Here is a 22,999-nt window from a genome sequence, read left to right as displayed (position 1 = left end):
AACAAACGGCATGAACGCGATCTGCACATGGCTCAATTACGGTTACACCTCAATGGCACAAACGGTTATTAGGTATCGATTCATGTTGAAACACCCATATCAGGACGTGCTGTAGCCTGTATGGGAGCAAAGCTGACTCTGGCGTCCAGTCGTTCATACAGAAGGTGAGTACCGTCCTCAGATACGTTCTGCCACGCCTGCTCAAACTGTTCACGTAGAGAAGTTTTTGATGAGTCTCACGAGTCACTTCTTGTCCCACCGTGTCCCGCATATGCTCGACTGGAGGAGACAAGTTCTCTGATCGTGCTGGCCAGGGAAGTTGCTGCAGGTTTTGCAGAGCACGTTGAGTTTCACAGGGAGCATGTGGGCGATCATTATCACGTCAGAGCAACACATCGACTTCCTGAAGCATGAACGGCAAAAGAAGGGGTCTGACAACACTCTGTACGTATCGAGTGCTGGTTAGCGTCCCCTCCAGAAACACCGAAGGTGAAAGAGCATCGTAGCTTATCGTACGCCAGACTATAGTTCCTGGGGTGGTGCTAATGTATTTTGGACGAATGCATTCTACGAGACAGCGCCCACCAGGTCTACATCTTACCCGTAAACGACCATCAATTGCGTGCAGGCAGCATCTGCTGTCATCGCTGAAGACCAAGGCGCGCCGTTCCACATTTCAAGTGATCCTCTGACGGCACCAGTCGGGCTATGCATCTCGATGCTGTGGCGTGAGTAGAAGACGGGCTAGACGTGTGAGTACTCGTAGTCACAGTGCTAATAACGGGTATGGCGTCACAAGCCCTCTTATCTGTACTTTGGTACTCGTCTACCGGTGTGAACTGAAACAATCGTCAGTATATCTGTTGTCCCCCAGCTGGTATATGTCGTCATCGGATCAAAATCGATGTCGTCTCTCCATGTGTACTACTTTTTATTTTCCGGTACTGTATTTAGAATCTCTTTTATTTCGTAAAACGATGTTTCGTGGTTCACTTTCCAATACCCTGTGTTGTTTTAATTTTCAGTCAAAAAGATTCTTTTTTTCAACTAAATCTTTATGGAGCTGAAATACACGAATTACAACAATACTTAACCATTATCAGTATTTCCTTCAAATTATCAGTATTAAGTAGGAATTAATGATAAAGTAATACGATGATAAAAAGTCCGTTTTTAGAAACGAACGTTTTATGCTTGCAGGCTTCAGATCTTCTTGCAGAACGTTCTGTGGTGTATACTGTTTGAACTGCTATTATACGCAAATCTGAGAAATTAAACAGGTTTTTATGTGGCTCTCCAAGCTAGTTTATCCTGTTCAAGGTTCTTCATCTCTACGTAGCAACAGTCAAATTATTTTAATATGTGCGGTCAAATTACTTTAATGTGTCTTGATGTTGCATGGGGGCTTAATTATTATTATGCAATAATTTTAGTAGCAGGGTGTCCGGTTACGAAGTCTCGTAACCGGTTGGCCCTGACTAGTATTTGTACGCAATCTGACTGCATAAAATAACAATAAAGAATGAAGGGAAATTTCCGTTAACACAATTGATTAATCAAGTCCCCTGCAACTATAAAAGCTACGAAACAATCAAGCACAAGTGTAACTGTTCTGTGTGTGGTAGTGTGACTCAACGTACATATATCTGGCACGGTTCTTTCCCAATATGACTAGATATTTTAAACACCATTTACAATGAACTAATTGAAAAACCAGAAATACTATAATTGCACATACAAACCAGATTTACAGTCTAATACACGAACACGAGCCAGATGCTTTGTTGACTGAACCTGTGACCAAGAGGCATTGTTATTGAGGAAATTTGAAATAAAAAATTTTTGTTACCCTCATATATACTGACGAAAAATACACTGTGATCATTGCAACGTCTTCCATCTATACATTACACCAGCCGAACAGCATCTGCTGTCTCGCCCAACAGAAGAACTGCACACGACATGCTAGTACTGCCCTCGACATGCTCTCAAGAAGCACTGCTCACGACAACGTCTGAACTACAACTGCCCTCGACATTCTCTGAACAACTACTGCGCCAGTGGAGGCGGGGGAATAATACTCTTTGGCGCAATCTCTGGCGCTGTGACTCAGTGTAGCCACCTTTCAATGTGTATGAGAGTGTGTTGTAGCTAGAGGATAGTGTACATAGGAATACTGTGGTGTTTTCCGGTCGGTACTTTAGGCTAGTGACTGAAGAAATATGCACAATAAATCATATGAAGTAGTTTCCACCATGTAACAAAGTATTTGTTGTTGTTAAAGATGAGTTTTCTTTTGTGAAACGTTTGTAAATATTTCTCACGAAACACATTTAAGTGCCGTGTAAAATATTAAAACTATTTGGAATATATTGCTGAATCTAAAGGTTCAAAATTTTCTTTTTCTTCTCCTTTTCTATTTTACATCTACGTCTACATGGATACTCTGCAAATCACATTTAAGTGCCTGGCAGAGGGTTCATCCAGCTACCTTCACAATTATTTATTATTCCAATCTCCCATAGCGCGCGGAAAGAACGAACACCTATATCTTCCCGTACGAGCTCTGATTTCCCTTATTTTATCGTGGTGATCATTTCTCCCTATGTAGGTCGGTGTCAACAAAATATTTTCGCATTCGGAGGAGAAAGTTGGTGACTGAAATTTCGTGAGAAGATTCCGTTGCAACTAAAAAAGCCTTTCTTTTATTGATGTCCAGCCCTAATCCTGTATCATTTCTGTGACACTCTCTCCCATATTTCGCGATAATAGAAAACGTGCTGCCTTCCTTTGAACTTTTTCGATGTACTCCGTCAGTCCTGTCTGGAAAGGATCCCACATCGCGCAGCAGTATTCTAAAAGAGGACGAACAAGCGTAGTGTAGGCAGTCTCTTTAGTAAATCTGTTACATTTTCTAAGTGTCCTGCCAATAAAACTCAGTCTTTGATTAGCCTTCCCCATAACATTTTCTATGTGTTCCTTTCAATTTAAGTTGTTCGTAGTTGTAATACCTAGGTATTTAGTTGTATTTTCGGCTTTTAGATTAGAGTGATTTATCGTGTAACTGAAGTTTAACGAATTCCTTTCAGCAGTCATGTAGATGACCTCACACTTTTCGTTATTTAGGGTCAACTGCCAATTTTCACACCATTCAGATATCTTTTTGCAATTTGTTTTGATCTTCTGATGACTTTATTAGTCGATAAATGACAGCGTCATCTGCAAACAACCTAAGACGGCTGCTTAGATTGTCTCCCAAATCGTTTATATAGATAAGGAACAGTAAAGGGCCTATAACACTACCTTGGGGAACACCAGAAATCACTTCTGTTTTACTCGATGACTTTCCGTTAGTTACTAGGAACTGTGACCTCTCTGAGAGGAAATCACAAATCCAGTCACATAACTGAGACGATATTCCATAAGAAGGCAATTTCACTACAAGCCGCTTGTGTGGAACAGTGTCAAAAGCCTTCTGAAAATCCAGAAATCCAGAATCGATCTGAAATTCCTTGTCAATAGCACCCAGCACCTCATGTGAATAAAGAGCTAGTTGTGTTTCACAGGAACGATGTTTTCTAAACCCATGTTGACTGTGTGTCAATAGACAGTTTTCTTCGAGGTAATTCATAATGTTTGAACACAATATATGTTCCAAAAGCCTGCTGCATATCGACGTTAACGACATGGGATTGTAATTTAGTGGATTACTCTTACTACCTATCTTGAATATTGGTGTGACCTGTGCAACTTTCCAGTCTTTGGGTGCGGATCTTTCATCGAGCAAACGGTTGTATATAATTGTTAAGTATGGAGCTAATGCATCAGCATACTCCGAAAGGAACCTAACTGGTATAGAGTCTGCTTTTATTAAGTGATTTGCTTCACGTCTTCGAAGATATTTACTTCAACGTTGCTCATGTTGACAGCTGTTCTCCATTCGAATTCTAGAATATTTACTTCGTCTTCTTTTGTGAAGGCATTTCGGGAGTCTGTGTTTAGTAACTCTGCTTTGGCAGCACTGTCTTCGAAAGTATCTCCATTGCCATCGCGCAGAGAAGGCATTGATTGTTTCTTGTCGCTAACATACTTCACATACGGCCAGAATCTCTTGGATTTTCTGCCAAGTTTCGAGACAAAGTTTCTTTGTGGATTAAGTGATTTCATCTCTTCCGGTCAACAAGATCTAGCCTTCTTTTCAGTGATATTTCCCTATGTCTTGTCCCTCTAGGCCTGTAGTCAAGAATTTGTTTTAGAAGTCTTCTTTGAGATGTTGAGACCATGATGACAGAACATCTGTATCTGTTTCGCTTTAGATCTGTTTTCTTGGGCATTGAATCAGCTTTTAATTCATTCCTAACGCCTTCTATGTGTGAACCCAGGTTTCATATACAGAGAACATAGTAGGTACTGCGATGACTTTGTGAAACTTCATCTGTGCCTCCTTCGTGGCCGTTTCTTTTCTCTTTTTTAGCGTTTTGCTAATTGTCCCACGGATTGCATAAAATTTTACGATCTTGTTGTCACTTTCACTGTCGAAATTTCGTCATATGTCATAGACTTTCATTGTGAATAAAACTACCTATGTAACATGTGGACAGTTAAGCCATACTTCGTCGGCCGTGTACAGACACAAAGGAAGGTCTTCTACCATGGAACATGTAATACATAAAAATCAACTGAGTGTCTTTAATGTCTTAAAACTTTTGCCTGTCTTAAAAATGGAAATTTTTGTTAGTTTCCAATAGCTTCAGTTTCATAACGTGTTTAACTTGTAACTCGTCTCTCATAAGTCCTCTCCTTAATTTGATTTCACCTACTGCTTATTGGTGTGTTGCAGAATAATAAGGTAACAGACAGACGATTGAATCCAGTTTTATAAGATTTTCTCGATTGCAACGCTTTTAAATTTCAATAGAATATTTATTTCTTCCTAGGCACACGACCATTTTCTACTATGGAACATGTTTTCATACCCAGGGAAACCTTAATTTTTCGGAATAATTTCCATAACTTCAAAAAAGACAACAACTTATAAAAGTTGAATGCCTTAATTTAAAAATGGGATATGAATATGAATTATACTTCAAACACAGTGCTGGCTAAAGGCGAAAGTTTGAAAAGTGAACGTGGTACAGTGCTTTCCCTGCGATAAGGTGATAATTTATAATTGTTTGCAAATTCCTACTTTATGTCTTCTTTAATTCGATGGTATTGAAGTTCCAGGTTTTGGAAATCAGAACCCTAGTAGCCAGTTAGGGGGGGCGGCCTGCTCCACTGGTTACACGGCAGCTAAAGGCAGGAGCTCACCGAACTGTAGTGTCGTGTGCAAACCGAAAGCTTTCCTTGGAGACAGACATCGGTCAATACATATTTGTGACATCAGCTGTCTGCCACAATAAGTAAGACGCTTTGGATGACTAGAAAGTAAATTACAGTTACAAGGGCCACAAGTGTTGCGGTGTTGTAGCCTTCACCTGAAAACTCCACAGCCATCATGTAGTCACAGCATTGATCACGTATAAAACATTTTTTCCTGTACTGATATAACTGGAAAGTAGATCTAAGGGTGAAATTTTGATTAGCTTATCTTACAGGCATAGAAATACTGGAGTATCAACTTTGTAGTGCACAGTGCAGAGTGTAACACCTATTTTCATCATGTTAGTAGGAAAGGTAAACTCAGATTGAAAATGGAAAAGCGATAAGGGAGATCCCGCACCCGTGACTGTATGAGCTGAGGCACAAGTTTCGCAGCGCAGTCGTGCCCGGCGGGGTGCTGGTTGTCCCCCCTCCCCCCCCCCCCCATCCCCACCACCCTGCGGTCTTGGATGCTGAGGTCGGCAGCCACACGCCTCATCTCCGTGAGATTCGGGGAGCTGAGCCCGCGCTAATTCCCACTCCCTCCTTTCTTATATCTCTCTCTTTTTTCTTCTGCCCCGGCGCGTCGAGTAGGTTTGCTCGGCAAGTGTCGTTAATCCGACGCGCCTCAAAAGAGACGGGCATTACGACGTGAGCGTTTCTTTTTCCCCTGAGTTATCTGCTGCGCTCCTGTCTTTCCACCCTCGCCAATGTCCTCAAACACTCCCCGACCCGTACCACCTTCTCCGTCATTCAGGGTGCGTTCATCCAAGCAAACACGTATATATATATATCCCCCCCCCCCCCCCCCCCATTCTTTGCTCGATTAGTCCGTTGGTCCTATCGATCGTTATGAGAAAGAACTTGCTCCCTTCTTGAAGATTTGCTCCGTCTATGCTACTAAATAAAAAGGCTGTTTGTTTTGTGCCATGTGCGTTTCACTTCTGCTTATCTGTGAAGCACTTTCAGTATTTGTTTTGTGCATGTAATAATTGAATTATACGAGGGTTATTCGGGAAGTAAGGAACGATCAGTCGTGAAATGTAAAATACAGTGAAAATCTGATGAGGCTTTGAACAGATGCGTTGGGTAACGTGTCTAGTGCGCCCCTCGATCACATAATGTCGCTCTTTTCAGTTCTGAGCTGACAGTGAGAACGTAAAAATGGCTAGAAATTAGAGTCTCCCGGCAAGTATGAGGGCCTCGCGAAAGATTTCGCCTGACGCTATGCAATCCACATAACAGAACTGTTCTACACGACAATTCTCGGCCGCACTCTGCATGGGCAATGAAGATTCTTCTGCAACGTTTTCGATGGGAAGTATTTGATCACCCACTATACAGCCCCTAAGTGGCTACCCCTGAGGTTCATCTCTGCTGAAATGAACCGCTGGCTATGAAGACAATATTTTGGCACAGACAACGCTATGCAGTCCAGGGTAGAAAATGTCGAAAAGAACTGGCGGCTGTCTTCTATAACGAGGGAATTGAAAAGTTGATGCAACGCTACGACAGATGTCTGTCTGAGCGGCGACTGTGTAGAGAAGTAGTTGCAACTTGTAGCTAACCATTGCAAATAAAACAGTTTTGATTTTCACTATGGTTTCCATTTCGCGATCTATCGTTCCTTCCTTTCCGAATAGCCCTCGTATATGACGTGTGTTCAAAAGAAAAAGTACGGAACAACGTTGTGGTATAATTGCAGAGCTCTATCTCTCTGTTCCACGAGACAGAGGATTCCAGGTTCCCAGAATTCCTGGGCTTGGACAAGAGCCAGTCCTCCAGTGTCCTGTACTTCGTCGTCGAATTGAAGCGCTTCACTTTGAAGTGTGTCTTTAGCACAACGCAGGCATGGAAGTCGGCAGTGGGACTTGTTCAGGCTCAAGGGCGGATGCTGAAACTGCTCCCGCTTGAACTTGGCCATTACATTTTCTGTGACCTTGGAGGCGTGTGGACGCCCGTTATCGTGGACAGAATTACTCCCTCGGTGAGCAGCCCACGCCGTTTGCTCTTGATTAACTTGCGTAGACACCAAAGTGTCTTACAGAACACGCCACTGTTAATACTTTTCCCGTGCTCGAGAAATTCTACGAGTATCGAACCTCGGACGTCGAAAAAGACGGTGAGCATTACCTTACCCGTTGAGGGCTCAGGTTTTAATTTTTTGTGGGAAATGACGACGCTACTGTCACATCCCTAGATACCTTATTACGTTATCCCAAAGCCGCGTACACAAAATTTCAACCGGTTTGGTACTGACAACGTTTCCTACCTTTGAACACTTCTTATAGGTCTAATAATTACAGATGTGTTACGAGATTACTCTTTTTTGTTATTCTCGTTTTGTTAGGTGAGAAACAACAAGTTTCGTGATGTTAAATTACTATTTTGTGATCTTATTATTCCTTATGTGTCAATTTGGAGTTGTACTTTGTTGGTCTGCATGCACAAGAATGACCGATTTTCGGCACATTTAGAACACATTTCTATTGGACGTTTCTTTTTCACAGCTCACTGTGTGTTGCTTGTATGTGTTTACTGTATGTAGTATTTCCAACTGTTGATCTGCGTTTATAATTCATCTTTCGTTTGCGCTGAGGTGTCCATATGTAATTTGATATTCGTTTGTCTGTTTATTTGCGCTTGCTCGATCGTGTCTTTCGTGGATGAATTAAGTTATTATTTATTTTTCTTGGGGGTTCTTTATACATTTCTGTAACTGTTTTACCGGCTAACATGATCAGAGAGTTTTTACTTATATTGATTTGTTCATTTATTACGTTCTTATTCGTTGTAAGAGATCCTTGTGAGTGAAAATTTTCCTTAATGTTAGACTTTTCTGTTTGGAATTGTTCACTCTAATAATTTTCATATCGTGTTCCATGTTAGATGATGCATGCCCATCCTCCATTAGGTGTTCAGCAAAGGCAGAATGGCTACTTTCAGCTTCTTATTTTTTCTTCATATCTAGTTTTTAAATTTCTCCTTGTCATTCCCACATAGCCTGGTTTGTAATCTTGACATTCCAACTCGAATATATGGAGATTGTACGTTTGGAGCACAGCGTTGTATGGTTCTGAAACGTGTTCTCTGGAAAAACCGGAACAGATGAGAATAAAAGCATTTGAAATGTGGTGCTACAATCGAATGTTGATTCGACGAGGAAAGGGGTACATTGAAAACATTGGATTGGATTGGATTGGCTTGTTTGAGGGAAGAGACCAGACAGCGAGGTCATCGGTCTCATCGGATTAGGAAGGACGGGGAAGGAAGTCGGCCGTGCCCTTTCAAAGGAAACATCCCGGCGGCATTTTCCTGGAGCGATTTAGGGAAATCACGGAAAACCTAAATCAGGACGGCCGGACGCGGGATTGAACCGTCGTCCTCCCGAATGCAAGTCCAGTGTGAGAAAACAATGGCAAGGAGAGTGGACAGGATGGTAGGTCATATGTTGAAACGGAAGGGAATAATTTCAGTGACACTAGAGAGAGTGGCGACAGGTGGCCTTTTCAGATGAATTACATTTATGCTCCATCGGCAGATGACCATTGTCGTGCACGGCGTGAATGGTCTGAAAGCAAACACCTTGCAACAATTGTGGGAAGGGCGCAGGCCAGAGAGTGTTCCCTGGCTGATATCTTCATTCTAGAAGAGACAATAACGCAGGAAATCATCTATTCCTGGGGACCACGTGCACCCATACATTGCTGTTTGCGTTTGCTCGGCACGGTGGCACCTTGGAGCAACGTGTCAGTGTTCCGCAAGAAACCAGGGTGAGTCTACTGTACTCCCTTGGGCATCAAATTCCCGGATTTAAACGCAGTCGAGAATCTGTGGAATCACCTCCACAGGGCTGTAAGCGCCATGGATCCTCAAAGGAGAAACCTAGAACGACTGACCCCGGAACTGGAATCGGCACGGCTCCACATCCCTGTCAGGACCTTCCAGAACACTGGGTCTCACCTGCACGTCTCGCAGCGGTTCGGGCTGCAGAAGGTAGGCTTCTGGCAGGTGGTCACATTACTGCGACTGGACAGTGCTTTATCATATACAAGCTTAGTTAATATATAACTACACTCATGCTCATAAATTAAGGGTGATTCTGATACATGGTGAGACAACGCTCTGGTGGGCAGTTTGCGGGTTTAAATCACCTCGGGGTATGACCATGCGGTGCATTTGACCTGCGGTCGTCGCACGGTGGCGCTGGCAGCAGTCCACATACGCAGAGGTGTGTTGGTGCATGTCAGAGTACGGTGGAGCGAGTAAGTGTGCAGACGTTTTCAGACGCGCTAATGTTGACTGCGTGTTGAAAATGGCTCAAAGGACACATATTGATGACATTATGAGGGGTAGAATACTAGGACGACTGGAGGCTGGTCAAACAGCAGGTTGTAGCACGGGCCCTCCGTGTGCCACAAAGTGTGATCTCAAGATTATGGGAAGGATTCCAGCAGACAGGAAATGTGTCCAGGCGCTACAGTACGAGACGTCCACAGTGTGCAACACCACAGGAAGAGTGATACCTCACCATCGGTGTCCGCAGACTGCCACGGAGTACTGCAGGTAGCCTTGCTCGGGACCTTACCGCAGGCATTTGAACAGTTGTCTCCAGACACACAGTCTACAGACGACAGAAAAGACATGTTTTATTCACCCGGAGACCTACAAGGTGCATTCCACTGACCCCTGGTCACAGGAGAGCCTGCAAAGCCTGCTCTCAAGAACACAGTACATGGTCATTGGAACAGTCGACCCGGGTTATGTCCACAGACGAGTCCAGGTAAAGTCTGAACAGTGATTCTCGCCGGGTTTTCATCTGGCGTGAACCAGGAACCAGATACCAAGCCCTTAATGTTCTTGAAAGGGACCTGTATGGAGGTCGTGGTTTGATGGTGTGGGGTGGGATTATGATCGGTGCACGTACACCCCTGCATGTCTTTGAAAGAGGAACTGTAACAGGTCAGGTGTATCGGGATGTCATTTTGCACCAGTATGTAATATGTATTTTGCACCTTCCTCCTGATGGAGCCCATCGAGCTGCCATCGTGGAGGAGTACCTTGAAACAGAAGATATCAGGCGAATGGAGTGGCCTGCCTGTTCTCCAGACCTAAACCCCATCGAGCACGTCTGGGATGCTCTCGGTCGACGTATCGCTGCACGCCTTCAAACCCCTACGACACTTCAGGAGCTCCGTCAGGCACTGGTGCAAGAATTGGAGGTTATACCCCATCAGCTGCTCGACCACCTGATCCACAGTATGCCAACCCGTTGTGCGGCTTCTGTACGTGTGCATGATCATATCTCATATTGATGTCTGGGTAAATGCGCAGGAAACAGTGGCGTTTTGTAGCACATGTGTTTCGGGACTTTTTCTTAACTTGTCACCAATACAGTGGACTTACAGACCTGTGTCGTGTGTGTTCCTTCCCTATATGCCTATGCTATTAGGGCCAGTTTTGGGTAGTGCCACGTTGTGTGGCACCACATTCTTCAATTATCTTTAATTTATGAGCATGAGTGTACATACATAAGATTAGTTAATAACGTCAAAAGCCTTATGGGTCTTTCGCAGACGATGCAGTTGCCTGTATGAAGGTTGCGGCGCCAGAGGAGTGTACCGACATGCAGAATGAGCTACAGAGGATCGCTGATGGTACGGGGACTAGCAGTTGATCGTAAACATAAATAAATGTAACACATCACCGCCAAGCAGGCGAAGAACCCCGTTACTATTCGACTATACTGTTGGTAACAACTGTAATGTACCTGGGACTACCGCCCGGAGCTACCTAAATTGGAATGACGACATAAAGCGAATTGTAAAAAAATCAAATGCAACTATGAGATTCGTTGGAAGAACCTTAAGGAAAAGTAATCCATCCACGAAAGAAGTGGCTTACAAAACACTTGTTCCTCCGATTCTTCAGTACTGTTCATCAGAATGGGACCTTTACAAAGCAGAATCTAAAGAAGAAGTACAGAAAATCCAAGGAAGAGAGGTTTGTTGCAACTCGGGATAGTAAAGGAAGCGCGGGGACGCTATGGAGTTCCTCAATGATCTCCACTGGCCGTTGTTACGAGATGGTGCGTTGTACATCACGGAGAACGTTACTATTGAAATTCCAGAAGTGTACATTCGAAAAAGAGTTGTGCAATATATACTTTCACGCACGTACGTCTCGCGAAATGACCATGAAAATAAAGTCACAGAAATAAGAGCTCAGACGGACGTTTATCTTAAGTCGTCTTCGCACTCATCATTTAGGAATGGAACAATGAACGCAGAAAGGATGGTGATGCCGGAGGTACCCTACGTTACACACCGTAAGTTGGCTTTCGGACAATGGATGTACATGCAGACGTAGAGGGTACTCTGTTGGGGAACAGTGTTCTGAACACTACTAACTTGGTTCCTGCAAAAGGGAGAAGTGTTCGTGTGGTATAATTACGACTAAAAGCTGCTACGTAATTTCTAGAGGACATTCAGCGGATTGCATTGCTCTTTTCAGTTAGAGCTGTATTTCTGTTACGCAGACACCAACAGTTTCCTATGCAATAAGAGTAATAACATTGCATCTAGGCTATACTATATAAATAAAATAAAGCGCGTGGCACATTTTTCTTTCGCAGTACATAAAAAGGCTTCATTCCCTCTCATTCTCGGACTGAGCATCACAAGTATGGTTACTTAAATGAATTTCTGAGTGTTGTTATTATACTCCTCTTATCTTCACAGTCTCTACGACCGTGATACATACACTGCCGCAACAAAAGTTATGTGATAGCTCTTAATATCATGTCCAACCTCCCTTTGTCTAGTGCAACGCAACTGCTTGACGTGGCTTGGACTCCAGAGGTCGTTGGAAGTCCAGTGAGCAAATATTGAGCCATGCTACCTCTACAGCCGTCCATAATTGCGAAATGGCTGTTGGTGCAAGCTTTCGTGTACGAACTAATCCTTCTATTATATTCCAAAAATACATGGTGGGAATCAATGCGGGCGATCAGGGTGGCCAAATATTTGGTTCGAATTCTCCAGAGTGCTCTTCACACCAATCACGCACAATTCTGATCCGCTGGTATGGCGAACTGTCGTCCATAACAATTCCATTGCTGTTTGGGAACATGAAGTTCCTGAATGGTTGCAAATGGTCTCCAAGTAGCCGAACATAACCATTTCCAGTCAACGATTGGCTCAGTTGGACCAGAGGACCCAGTACATTGCATGCTAACACAGCGCACACCATTATGGAGCCACCACCAGCTTGCACAGTGCCTTGTTGAAACCTGAGTCGACGGCGTCATGAGCTCTGCAAATGGTTCAAACGGCTCTGAGCACTATGCGACAACTTCTGAGGTCATCAGTCGCCTAGAACTTAGAGCTAATTAAACCTAACTAACCTAAGGACATCACACACATCCATGCCCGAGGCAGGATTCGAACCTGCGACCGTAGTGGTCGCTCGGTTCCAGACCGTAGCGCATGAGCTCTGCGCCACACTCAAATTCTACAATCACCTCTTACCAACGGAAATCGTTACCCATCTGACCAGGCCGCGGTATTCCAGTCGCCTAGGGCCAATGTGATATGGTCGCGAGGCCAGGAAAGGCCTTGCAGGCGATTTCGTGCTGTTAGTAAAGGCACTCGTGTCTGTTGTCTTCTGTCATAGACCATTAACGCCTAACGGATCCGTTTGCCCATTCCCACATTGATTTCTGTGATTATTTCACGCATTGTTGCCTTCTGTTAGCAAAATTTGCTATTCTCGCCACACACTGTGCATCTCAAATTACTGAATTCCGTAACGATTTCCGAAATAGAGTGTCCCAATGGTCTAGCTCCAATTACCAATCTGCGGTCAAAGTCTGTTAATTCCCGTCGAGCGGCAATAATCACGTCGGACACCTTTTCCACATGAAGCACCTGAGTACAAATGAGAAACTCCACTAGTCCACTGCCCTTTTATACCTTGTGTACGCGATACTACCACCATCTTTTTATGTGTATATTCCTGTCCTATGTTTTTATGTCACCTCCGTGTAGATTGTTGAAGACTACAATCTCGTCCTGAAACATAGTTCTCGAAATTTCCTAATCGGTATTTCGTGTTAATTTGAACAATCTATCTTTAGGTTCGGCAATTTGATATTTCTGCAACAGTCTGTAGCCAGTAAACGTGTCTTTGACCTTGATTTCTGGACTCTGGATCCCGATGCAATGCCTGTTGACCAAAATGCGCCATAAAATGTCAGGTGCAACAAAGATCAACCCATAGTAACAGCACGAGACTGTCTATAAGGTCCTCATTTATATCTAAAACAACTCGATCATAGTTATAATTCGCTCAGGTTACATACGTCTGGAAAAATTTTGTTGCCGATGATCACAACAGTACATGCAACGAGATGTTAGTCAAAAGGCATTTCACGTCGAAGTTTACAAGAATGTCAGTCTCGAATTTTTTCGCTGTGAGTAATATTTCTAAAATATGTTTGGAATATTTCACTAATGCATTTGAGTTTCCAACAGGCATTGGGTATTTTGCCACGAAAGCCGTATTTTTGGCTCCACTATGTGAATGGCATATACGAGGGGCGTTTGAAAAGCCGTGCACAGTTCGAGAGATGGCACCACCGGCGCGTATCGAGGTCATTTTTAGTTAATAGCATCTCTGGAAAGAACGCACACCAAGTTTCAACCATTGGTCTATTTCTTTGGGTTTGGAATTCTTGTGAATCAAGGAAGTTGAGTGAGTGTCAAAAAATGGACGAAAAAGAATTTCATGTGGTGATTAAACATTACTTTATGAAAGGCAAAAGCCATCAGGAGACTAAAGAGAAGCTTGATAAACATTATCGTGACTCTGCACCTTCGATTAGAACAGTTTATAAGTGATTTCAAAAATTTTTGGAGTGGGTATATGGGCAGAAGTGATGCTGAAAGTTCTGGACGCCCTGTGGAGGTTACGACTCCAGAAATCATTGATAAAATCCATGATATTGTGATGGATGGCAGAAGAGTTAAGGTGCGTGAGATTGCTAGTGCTGTTGGCATCTCGAATGAATGGGTATATTATATTTTGCATAAACATTTGGACATGAGAAAGCTATCCGCAAGATGGGTTCCGCGATTGCTCACGTTTGTCCAAAAACGGAATCGTGTGAAGTGTTGCAAGGATGGTTTGCAGCTGTTCAGGAAGAATCCGCAGGACTTTAAGCATCCTTTCGTCACTGTGAATGAAACATAGATATATTACTATACTCCTGAAATAAAACAACAATCTAAACAATAGGTTACTAAGGGAGAATCTGCACCAAAAAAAGGCGATGACTATTCCTTCGGCCGGAAAGGTTATGGCGACGGTCTTTTGGGATTCGCAAGCGATAATCATCATCGACTATCTGGAAAAGGGTAAAACTATTACAGGTGAATATTATTAATCGTTATTTGACCGTTTGAAAACCGTGATGCAAGAAAAAGGCCGGCGACTGGACCGCAAAAGAGTCCTTTTCCATCACGACAATGCACCAGCACACACCTCAGCATTTGTGGTCGCAAAATTAACGGGTGTAGGATTCCAGCTCGTTTCACATCCCCCCTATTGTCCAGACTTGGCTCCCTCGGACTACTATTTGTTCCCCAAATTTAAAGAAATGGCTGGCGGGACAAAGATTTTATTCAGACGAGGAGGTGATTGCAGCAACTAATAGCTATTTTGCAGATTTGGACAATTCCTATTATTCGGAAGGGATCAACAAATTAGAACAGCATTGGATGAAATGTATAAGTCTAAAAGGAGACTATGTCGATAAAAAAGGTTTAACCCAAATACGTAAGTAGTCTTTCTATTTGCACGGACATTTCAAACGTATATTATGTCGACACACAGTAAAGAAGAGATTCATAGATCCTACAGTTTCTTAAACGACACTTATACCAAAATCAACTTTCCGAGGAAACAGAATGTGAGAGCGGTCTCCCATTACTAGATGTACTGATCTATGAAATTAATACGCAGCTACTGCATAGGTTGTCTAGGAATGGGAGGTCTAGGATTAAGTAAGGCTTGTACATCATTCGTGACCAAAATATTTATTTAACGCTTTGTGCTTTGAGGATTAATCAAACTAATTAAGAAAAATTTGTTGTAAGCTTTCAAAAATTAATTTAAAAAACACGTTAAGAACAACAAGTCTCAAGAGAATTTCATAAATATGTACTTCCCCAGTGCTTACTTTCGCATTCAAGTAAGACTTTAATACCGCACATTGTACTGTTAAAGACAGAGGAACCCCAAAATGCTGTATATGGTTATAGCAATGTATGTTCAAAGACAACAAATAAATTTTGAACTTAACTATCACAGTTATGGAAGCCAATTCTTCAACAACGCACAGTACGAAGGCTCTGCCTGTCACTAAGTTTCAATTCCTGTAATGGTATACCACGTAATTGTCAGGACATCAAAAATTTTTAGTACGAGCGTAAATGACAAAATACACTATATGTGCTTCAGCAAGACATCTACAACCAGTAAAATTATATGAGAAACAGTTTAACAGCTCCCGTTATCGTATTTTCTGAGAGCAAGTTTATTGATTTACAAGTTGCTCGGTATCACAGTATGCTCTACAACACCACTCACCAAAGAAATGAAAACTTACTACAACAATGAGCTTACAATTTACATTCATTTCCCCGAAAGGACATACACATTTTAAAAATACACAATTAAAAAAAAAGGCCAAGCAGGTACTTTTGATCACGAGGCAGCGCAAATCTTGACCTAGGAATCCAACCGAATGCACCCCGGTAGTTTCTTAGCGTAAACAAGACATCGACGCCTCCCGGATAATCAAGACAATTGTGCGCATGGAGCTAGTAACTGCTGGTATTACGCGGGAAGAGAAAGAATCTTTTAGTAAACAAATAATTAAATCGTGAATGATTTTTTAATCCCTCAATCATGAACTGAACATATTATTGCTAAGAGCGTAAATAACACCTACACACCAATAAAGGGGCAGAAACCAACCCCTCCAGTACTAATAGAAAAAAAATCGGCAACCGTAACTTATTACTCAACATACACCAAAATCGCAATAAGGAGATAAGAAGATTCGCCCGCCAACCGCAATGATTCAAAATAACGCCCAATGTCCGTAATGGTAGCATGGGGCCGCCACGCGGGACGGAAAATCAACATTATTTGAATGGATACACACGGTTTGCAACCGATCTTCGAATACGTTAGCAGACAGTACCTTGAATACCAAGCAATTGGCACGAATCCTTTTCTCCCAGAATCAAAAACTTAACGAGCAAACATCAAAGCTATTTACAGCAATAAATGAGGTAAGTTACACCAAAGTCCACAAAGCAATTGTATGTAAGAAAGTACAAACACGTTATGTCTAATTACAGAAAATCACAGATCTACTGGTGGTTCAATAAGCAGTTGGTACAAACACGTGTAGGCCTCTCGAATTCGCACTCATCGTTCCCACGACCGCGGCTTAAGGTAACAGGAGGATTGAGCCGGTATTTTTTGGGTTGTAATAGCCGTGAAGGAGGGGAAGGTGCATAAGCAGATGGCGACCCACTGGCGCAGACAACAGAATGGAACATTCTGCGAACCTCACACTGTCTGCAAATTCACTCAACAGAAGTAAGGTACCTCACTTTAGCTCTAAGACGCCACGCTTCCATCTTAACCAACGTGCCACAACCACGGAGTCTTAGGAATAACTTCGGCCACTTCGTATCCTCTGGAGCCTCAAGGATGAAAACTTATTCTCCGTCACGCGGCCCCAGGCGCAATACTGAAGTCTAGTCGTCCAACAGAGAAACGGAAGGGCTGAAATCACAACACGCCGTGCCTGCTCCCTTCCTGCTCCGCCAACTGCCGCCGTCCGACTCGCGTCTCACACTCCATTTGCCTACATCAAAACGGTTTACCTTCCGCTAGAGGCAAAGACGGCATGCGGAATATGTGCTGCGATCTATCGAGACGGTACGACTTAATCCCTCCTACAAAACTGAAACGACGGGCGAAGGTTTACAAGCTTTCAACTATTTATGACCTCATTTGACTTGATTCAGATGTGTCTTGAGTTCTTCCCCATTGCCCACCTTTTTTGATCCTGAATGTGACTGGTGTGGGAACTTTCAACACTCTATTCGGTCCCAGAAAATGGGGAAACAGCTTACTAGGAACATTACAGCCTAATTCCCCACCCCCAACGTTTGTGACAAAGACTACATCCCTGACGTGTTACCCAGACGAATCTCCTTGTTGTACAACTTCGCTTCCTGCCATGGGCGGGCTGCATATTGGTCTTGGTCCTTCGTCAGGGATCCTTGATAGACACGGCGATGGAATTGTCGGACAAATCTTGAACGCATCACAGTTTGACCAATAGTGAATTAAGCCATGTCTCCGCAATATCCTTTCTTTCAGGAGTGCTAGTTCTGCAAGGTTCGCAGGAGAGCTTCTGTAAAGTTTGGAAGGTAGGAGACGAGATACTGGCAGAAGAACAGCTGTGAGGACTGGGCGTGAGTCGTGCTTCGGTAGCTCAGATGGTAGAGCACTTGCCCGCCAAAGGCAAAGTTCCCGAGTTCGAGTCTCGGTCGGGCACACAGCTTTAATCTGCCAGGAAGTTTCATATTAGCGCAAACTCCGCTACAGAGTTAAAATCTCATTCTGGAAGTGTAAGTAGTCTGATGGGTTTCATGCCACGTGGTATTAAAGACGAAATTTAAGCAGGGAAAGGTACCATCCCAATTATTTTGAGTCTCAGAGTGGAAGGCAATAAGTCAGCATTTCAAATTACCATTGACCCGTCCCGCGAATGATTGCTGGGGATAATAGGGCGTAGTGGTGACATTTTAACCCCAGAGCAGAAACCGAAGTTCCGAGACTGCCTAGACGTAAAAGCAGGAGCATTATCTAACCAGAACTCTGGGGGGGGGGGGGGGGGGACCAACCCAAGCAAAAGTTCTACTCAGATGACTAGTACTCAGTGCAGACCTAACACCCCTACAACGCATCAACGACGATAAAAATTTATTGATACCCGTCCTGGGTACGAGGCACAGGATGACGTAATTAATAACTGATGTCGAGGCGCCCAATGGGAGTCTCGGCTCGAGTAGATGAAGTAGCCCCCTTTGGCCATGAGGATTTAGTTTGGACACCTGGCAGTCCTGACACTGAGCAACCATCTTCTTAACATATCGATACAGTCTAGGCCATTAAAGGATTCTGAGAGTTTATAAAGTTCTAGATGGCCTGCTGCTACTGAACTATGATAGTACTTAAATACCACCGAGATCAACATACCCGGAAAGCAGATCTTCACCACCTGCCCCTGACCCACAGTACATCATAAGATGTTTCTCGTCAACTTGTATCCGGCGATCAACTGGCCAGATGCTGACTGCCCCCTGATGCGACCCAGCTCGGGGTCATCCTTTTGATACACGACCAAATCGGCAAATAATGCGGGAATATCGATAAGAACAAAATTAACCAGCTGCTCCACCGGCTCAGCGATACCTAGAGGGCAGTCTTCTTTTTCTTTCTCCTCAAACATGCGCCTCAGGGCGTCAGCTACAACGTTATCAGACGCTTTTACATGGCTCACGTTGAACCGAAAGGCGCAAATCCTGACTATCCATTGCGCAATACCTCCAGTTTTATGAGGATGGGCTAGAATCCAGCTGATAGCCTGATTATCTCTAACTGCCGATGTTCCAAGTAATATTAAAACCTCTCGAGGGCGAAAACGACAGAGGTAGGTAGGTAGAATATTTTCTCTCTGATACTGATAAAATCCGAGAAACTTACCAACGACCTTCGCTCACTTCCTTGCTCCTGAAGAAGAACGCCAGCCGCCCCAGAGTTCGAGGGGTCTATCTGAACGACGAAGGGGAATTTAAAATCAGGTATGCCCAAAATGTAACCATAAGAGAGTCAAAGGCAGCTTGCTGAGTGTCCGTCCACACAGAGGGCTCTCCTTTCTTGGGAAAAAGATTCACAGGAGCCGCTAATTCGGAGAACCTGGCTACGAATTTCCGGAAATAGTTCGTCATCCTGATGAAACATGCCCCCTTTTCTTAGTTTTGAGAGGACGAAAGCTATAAAAAGCCCGGGTCCTCGACTGATCTATTCTAAAACTGCCCGCCGACACCAAACGTTCAAGAAAAGAAATCTCACTTCGAGCTAGTGTGACTCTAGTTGGCTTCACAGTGAGGCCAGCTCTCTTCAAACGTTGCAAAACCGAATGGAAGTGCTGAACATGATCAACAGAACTGGGGGCTATGAATAACAAGATCGTCCAAATAAACGTAGACACGATTGAACTTAATATCGCCTAGCATCGAATAGCATTGTTGCTGCCACATGTAGTAAGAGTTGCTTCACGCAGTGGAGAACGGCAAAATAGAGACACGCCGGCGACCGAGGCGTTGCGAAGTAGGCAGGCACAGACAGCCTTGCTGACAGCAGCAGTCTACCAACAGGTTGATGCAAGGATGCACACAGACCGAGCGCCGAGCGAAGCCTGGAGAGTGCTCAGTAAGGAGAAGTGAGGCCAGCACACTATGTTACGCTGCAATATACTGCGGGAGTAATAACAAAAAGCTACCACGGAGGGTAAAAAACGTCCTCCTGCCGGATATAAATAGTGGAGCACAGGCAGCAACAGACAGCAGCCATTAGGAAGCAGTTCGGATCTGAGGACGGACGTGGTCCATGTCCAAATGTTCAATCTTCATAGGTGACGATTCCGGAAGTCTGTTCCAGCTCGCAGGAGTCATCCGTTCGCTGCCAGATGTCAACTTCAGCTCTGGGGGACGGCCCGAGTTCGGTCGGCACCATGGCTGACTAACTACAGCGAGAACTTCCAGCAGGACCGGCCGCAGCGCGGTCTTGGTCACAGGCGCCGCCGGGGACTGACGCCCGGACTTCACGGCAACCCGGCCACACGGCGTGTGGTCCGTCCATGGGGCGCCGAGTGGCGACGCGTTCATCTCAACCACAGGGCATCCTGGCTTCAGCGGAGCACTGGTGGCCAGAGGCTCCCGAGTGCGATCAACAGCGCGCATTGCGCGCATTTTCAGAGAATCTACACAGCAGCAGCCGGGAGGAGGGATCCGCAACGGTGGGCAGCGACGACGAGGGAGAAATTGTGAAGAAAGTTCAATAAATAATTATAAAACTCCACGCCGTCTCAGTCTTTGGCGCAGCCACTGTGTCTGCTGCTAACAAGTGGTGCAGAAGTCGTAACAGCATCTTGATAGAACTGATGCTGCGGTGAACAATCCGAATGGAACCCGATTAAATTCATACAGGTTCCAAACAATGCAAAAGGCGGTGACTGGCTTGGATTCCTCAGCTAAGGAAATGTGATAGTACACCTGGTGAAGGTCAATGAGAACAGACCGCTGAAAACCACGAGAAACACCCATGGTAATTGGGAAGGGGTACTGACTCAAAGATAACCTTGTGGTTAAGAACTCGGTAATCAACAACTGCCTTACAGCCCCCTCCATTTTTCTTCGGAATCAGGGTTATTGGTGAGGCATACGGCGAAGTAGACGGCCATATAACGCTTTTTCTAAGCATCTTATTCACCAACTCCCGCATTTCTTTCATTCTAGGAGGTGATAACCGATAAGTCAACTGCCTAACCAAAACCTTATCAGACAACAAAATCTTTATACGATTGGTGACATCCAGTGCGTCAGTTAGAACCTCAGAGAAGGCATGAAAGTCTGAAGGAGAGTCTAAACCTGTTCAGGTTCCAAATGCTCCAGACCAAAATCCCCTTCCTTGATCACACTATTATGGTAGCTCTACAGCGCCATTCGTCTAAGATGATTACACAAAGGAAACTCCACCTCTAGACAGAAACCAAAGTAGAACATCTTAAGTGCATAATTCAACACAAGCCCCATCTTACCGACAAAATCACAACCTAATAGAAGATCGGTATTCAGACATCTCGTAACAAAAACTTTTACCGGCCATGAAAAACCACCAACACGACGACAGACACGTATACACCGCATACAGGAAGGGTTTCAGCATTAACATCTCTGCAAGAAGGAATCCACCGAATGAAAATCCGGAATCTAACAAATGTGGCGACACCTAACGTCCAACTGCTGGCTCATCAAGGAAACACTAGTACCCCAATCAAGCAATGCACACAAGGGCTCATTGTTAACACAAGCACAGACAAAAAGAGAGGGGGATTACTTGTTACAGCTTTCAATGCCTTACAGTGAATAAAGAAATTCACAGCAATAAATGAGGTAAATTAAACCAAAGTCCACAAATCTATCATACATAAGAAGGTTGGTTGGTTGGTTGGTTTTGGGGAAGGAGACCAGACGCGAGGTCATCGTTCTCATCGGATTAGGGAAGGACGGGGAAGGAAGTCGGCCGTGCCCTTTGAAAGGAACCATCCCGGCATTTGCCTGGAGCGATTTAGGGAAATCACGAAAAAACCTAAATCAGGATGGCCGGACGCGGGATTGAACCGTCGTCCTCCCGAATGCGAGTCCAGTGTCTAACCACTGCGCCACCTCGCTCGGTACATAAGAAGGTAAAAACACAATATGTCACAACAACAGAAAATCACAGATTTACTGGTAGTATAAGAACCATTTGGCACAAACACGTGCAGGCCTCTTCAACTCGCACGCAACATCCCCAAATTCACTCAACAGAGGTAAGGTACCTCACCATAGTTCTAGGACCCCCGTTTCCATCTTCAACAAAGTGCAACAGCCACGGACTTCTAGGACTAGCATTGGCCGCCTCGTGTCCTCCGGAGCAGCCAGGATGTAAACTTACTCTCGGAATCGCGGCCCCAGGCGGAATACAGGAGTCCTTTCGGTCGACAAATCGCAGGGCTCATGTCACAACACACCGTGTCTGTTAGAGCCCTTCCTGCACCGCTGCCTGCCGCCGTCCGACTCATTTCTCACACTCCACTTGCTTACGGCAAAACGGCTCGCCCTCCGCTAGAGGTAATGATGGCGCGGGAAGAGGTACCGCGACCTGTCGAGACGGTATGGGTCAAAAAGATCTCACAGTACGTTAGGGCTCAGAGCGTATAGCGAGATCACTAACGCAAATACGTATTTAGATACCATTTAACGCCGTGACACAGCCCCGAAGCAAGCAGTGCTGAACACTATTTTCACATGCCTTCCGCATCTGAGACAAAAACAGCTTGGAATCAGAGCTGAAGTTTCTAAAGGAGATACCGCAGACAAATAATTACGATGATTTGGCCCTAGATAGGACTTCGAAACGGAGTAGAATTAATTACAGTGAGGTGAGAAAAGACTTGGGATACCTCCAAATATCGTGTCGGACCTACTTTGCAGTGAGTAGGGCAGCAAGTCCACGTGGCATGGACTGAACTACTCGTTCGAAGTCCTCTGCAAAAATACTGAACCATGCTACCTCTACAGCGGTCCATAATCGTAAAAGTTGTAAGTAGGCTGTTTAGGTTTTTATGTTCGCAACGCCATGTAGCGCTCCGTATGAAAATCGTTGACTGTGCTGTGTGCAGTATGTGGCTGATTGGACTCATTGTTGGAATATTCGCATGTGT

This window comes from Schistocerca serialis, chromosome 2, assembly GCF_023864345.2.
Source record: "Schistocerca serialis cubense isolate TAMUIC-IGC-003099 chromosome 2, iqSchSeri2.2, whole genome shotgun sequence".
NCBI lineage: Eukaryota > Metazoa > Arthropoda > Insecta > Orthoptera > Acrididae > Schistocerca > Schistocerca serialis.
The sequence above is the reverse complement of the archived record's forward strand: the minus strand, read 5'-3'. Positions refer to the sequence as shown.